Below are 4,493 nucleotides of genomic sequence, written 5' to 3' on the forward strand. Positions count from 1 at the left end.
CCAAGATGAATTGACACGTGTGACTCATGATTCGTGTACGCATTGTATTGTGATTGTGCGACTCAAAAATGAAAAATAGCAAAATTTTCTGTCATTTTTGTGGAGGGTACCGACTTTCTCCCGAAAAAGAAAGACACGAAAAAAAAGAAAGAAGCGAAGTTTCTGAAGGTGCATGTTGAATGAGCTTAATCCGTTAATGTTATCTCTTACGGTACAAGGATTGTAACATTTTAGACTATCCTAGTTGACTCGGTAATGAAAGAATTTAGGTAACTTAGGTGCGGTGGCTAAGTACTTCATACTTCGTGATGCAATAATGATTAATGTTGATATGACAAGGCATGCTTCAGCGTTGTGTTAAGATTTCATGACAAATGGTTCCTAAGGGAAGTATATTTGGTCATGTATCTGTGCGGTGTGTGAAAGTGACACTAAAGTTAGGTCGCACGGGCTAAGTGTGTGGAGAAAATATTACTTTTAGAAAAGCTAAAAGATGGTGACTCTTAGGCTAGGTAGGCTAACAATGTAGGGATCACACTACACCAAAAACTAGAATAAGATACGCAGATATAAAACGGTTAACTTAGATAGGCGATCTCTTGGATTTTATAGCACGCCTATCTAAGTTAACCGTTCTATAAGCACTAGTGGAAAAATACATATCCGTAACGGGCAAAAAAGGCTTGTCCGTAACGGGCAGCGGGCATTACGTATGCCACCGTTACGGATAGCCAATGTTATTTGTAACGGGCAGTGTCCGTTACAAATAACAAGTTATTCGTAACGGGCAGTTAAAATGCCCGTTACAAATAACCCGTTATTCGTAACGGGCATTTGAAACGGCCGTTACGAATAACGGGTTATTTGTAACAGGGATTTGAAACGCCCGTTACGAATAACTGGTTATTTGTAACGGGCATTATAACTTCTCGTTACGAATAAAAGGTTATTTGTAACGGACATTTCAACTGCCCGTTACGAATAACTTGTTATTTGTAACGGACAATTCAACTGCCCATTACGAATACTGTTTAGCCTCAATTAAAAAAAAAAAAAAAACCCAGCATAATTTACTGGGTTGTCGTCATTTTGTGCTTTATTATTCAATAAAATTTTTTATTTATTCCACAATTTTAATTAGTATTGTTAGCCACAAAGCTAATAAATAGAGAAACAACAATTGTTTTTCCTTAGAACACTATATACATAATTGGTGCTGGACTAATAGAACACTTACAGCAACAAATACAGCTGAACAATAGAAAAAGAAAACAACATTCTTCTTCTAGACCAGCGAACAGTACAGGAATTGGCAACACTGTTTGCCCCTCACCTAACTCTCCTCCCTCAACTCATACACCTCTTTAAAAGGAAGGCCTCAGGATTTGATGAAGCCGCTTCATATTTTAAATATGTCAGCTCATTAAGCAAAACATCAATCTCAACCCGTGTTGACTCTAGAACAAGTAACAAGCACCTGAGAAACAAAGAATCACAGATAAACTCCTTAAAGTACCAAGATAAGATTGAGTGATCAACCTAAGAAGTGTCTGTGTGCAATTTAACTAGTTGTCTTTTTTTTTATTTCTTCTTTTCTTCTAGGATAGATTCGAGAAACTCAAGTACCATTGTAAATCTTGCATGATAGAAGGAAAATGAACATCAACAACAAATTAAAAAAAAATAAAAAGCAAAGATCTCATTGCATGAATATGAAATAAAATAAGCCAGGAAAGTCCAATGTACAACAATCTTGGTAATTTGTATTCCAAAGTGGAATCAAACAAAGAATAAGACGAATGAGGTAATACCTGATGAATTCAAAGGTAACTTTATTTTTCTGAGAGGCAAAAAAAAGAGAGAATTAACACATTGTTAAAAACCATAGTCATAACAAGCAACAAAAAAGATAACAGAAGAACTAGTCAATGCATCATGCATGAGCAGTAAAAGGTACTATAACACTAAGCAATTTTTATAACATCCTACTTACAATCTTTTATTCGCAAAACCAGATCTAGTAGATTAAGAAGGCAGCCACTCTTTAGGTTTTAAAGAATTTCAGAAAATTTTGGCATCATACTTTCTACATTATGGACAGATAACAAGGCCAAAATTTACTTCACTAGTTTAAAAAACTTTCATTCCACAATCACAGCAATAGAATCTAGTCATCTCATAAAGCATGATAAGGTGCCACCATATAGTAATCAAGACCAATTATGAAGTATAAGCCTTTACGTAATTTAACATCTCGGAACAGGATGGTTTCATACTTCCAAACTATTCTAGTTAAGTTTGGCTTTAGAAATATGAAAATGAGCAGAGAGTTGCAACTTCATAATCACGACATAAGACCGTCTAAAATACACATAATATAAACACCTATGAAGTTCTCTAGAGTAAAATAAGTTTAAGAACATATTTCTTGACATCTAGAAGTACAAATTTTTATGATAATTATTTGCCTCAACATAGTAAGAAATGATTCTCTAATTCGATTCCCAAACTCAAGTTCTTTGCCACATAAAAAATGCACTAGGAATACAATGAACATCTGCTTCACTAAAAAAAGGACAACAATGTGTCTCCAGTAACTCCAAAATATTGCAGACAATTAAACCGTGAAGAATGATTGATTTTTCTATTGATATAGAAAGATAGATAGTGTGCTCAGAAATCATATCTATGGGTGAAGATGTGGTTGGCCTAGTCGTGAGCTACAAGAACTCAGTTTGATAAAAATTCATCCAAAGCTCCACTTGAAATTAAATGAGTTCAGCTGAAAAGAGAAAAAAATATAGGTACTTCTAGAAAAGCTCTTCTAAAAAGGATCATGAGAAAGCTCAAGCATAAGAATTAAAAATAATATCTCACACAAAACCCTATTAAACCAGAGAAAAAAATATAGGTACTTCTAGAAAAGCCCAGCATAGAGTCCATAACCTCAAATCAATGATATGTGGTTAGTTGTCTTTGTGAATACAGAGGTTACAAAGAATCCCCCGCCCTCCCCCAAAATAGCGTGCACATACACACTTTGTACCAATTTAACAAATCCAGCACATTCAACAACTTATTTTAGGGAGTGAGTGAGAGAAAGAGAGTTCATACAGTACTCGACCATCAGTTAGTGGCTTGAAGTCTGATATCATAGCACTTTTAAATCCCACTCGTTGGGTTGAAGATGATCTTTTATTTCCACCATCTAACAATTTCTGCAAAGTATCATCAACATGAGAAAAAAGAAAAGTAATTATTATTTTTTATTTTACCAAATAAATCATGTTCACCAAGAGAGTGAAGGTATGGAAAAAGTACTAGCTATTTGTGATATCAAGAATAACTGGTGAACATAGTCAAAATGACAAATTTTGTTGAGTTACCTTTCTAGTTGCCCAGAACTCATCCTCTGTCAAAATTTTACCTATTACCAACTGTTTATGAAATTTCATAAGCTCAATGCATAAAATAACCAGTATCCATATTCAATAAACCTTGTGGGAACAAAACATAAGAAAATGAGGTTCCGTTGCTCTCGTCATGGTAATTTCTTGAATCAACGGGCCTTCATGGCTCCGATCAGTACAAATGGAAATCCTTCAACATTTAAACATTGTTGGTCAATTACTTGTCTTCTTGTAAAAGTTTTATTCGTCGCTCCATTTCTTCTGAACTTAATTGAGCAGGTCCTTCAGAATCCTTTTTGGGAACATCTGGGTGCTTCTCAAGGGCCTTGGCTGTTCACAAAGTGTCATGCTAAATATCATCGAGACCAAAAACTTTAACCATACCCCTACATTAAAAGAAAGGGATAGGAATTTCATGTCACAAAGTGAAAAATTACAAGCAACATCATTAATATTTAAGTCTTGGGAACTTGATTTCATTATAATGTTGCACTAGTAGATTATGCTCTAGTAAGTTCTGGCAGAAAAAAAAACCCCACGATTATATAGACTTCAAATGGTTGGAACACAGTGACAAGAATATATATATATGCCTTCCTTTTTTATCATAAAAGATTGATATCAAATTGGCTCAAATGACCAAACAACAAATCCTTCCACTAAACGTCGTATCCTATACCCCGTGTCAAGCATAGATATTCTCATATAAATCTTTTATTCCCACTGACATCTGGACATCAACATAGACTAATCAAAATAGCTAAGAGAAAAATGCATTATGATTAACACCAGCATTTCATCAATTTAGTATACACATGATATCTGAGAGTATCTAATTAACAGAAGATCTAACAAAGTTCTACCTAATTTGTATAGCTCAAATAGGGGGAAAAGACAACATAACCTAATTTGTCACTTGTGCTACTTTGCAGATAGATATGTGCACACCAATTAGCGACTATTAGGTAGGTTCCAGATAATAACATAGCAGAAATTCATATACTTGAAAAAATCGATCTTGCATCACATCTGATTTATAAGTTAGAAAGTCACTCTTTGCAATGTTGCACCAATCATGCATGA

General features: G+C 34.5%; 1 long non-coding RNA gene across 1 annotated transcript; it reads right to left on the reverse strand.

The window, feature by feature from the left end:
* Window positions 1-1,237: 1,237 nt before the first annotated feature.
* On the reverse strand, window positions 1,238-3,795 carry LOC145630650 (uncharacterized). The gene is made up of 4 exons (XR_014112158.1): window positions 3,387-3,795; window positions 3,115-3,218; window positions 1,812-1,840; window positions 1,238-1,477 (listed from the first exon to the last, which is right to left on the reverse strand). It is a non-coding gene; the product is annotated as an uncharacterized LOC145630650 (long non-coding RNA).
* Window positions 3,796-4,493: the final 698 nt, after the last annotated feature.

This window comes from Chenopodium album, chromosome 5 (genome assembly GCF_948465745.1).
Source record: "Chenopodium album chromosome 5, dcCheAlbu1.1, whole genome shotgun sequence".
Classification (NCBI taxonomy): Eukaryota; Viridiplantae; Streptophyta; class Magnoliopsida; order Caryophyllales; family Amaranthaceae; genus Chenopodium; species Chenopodium album.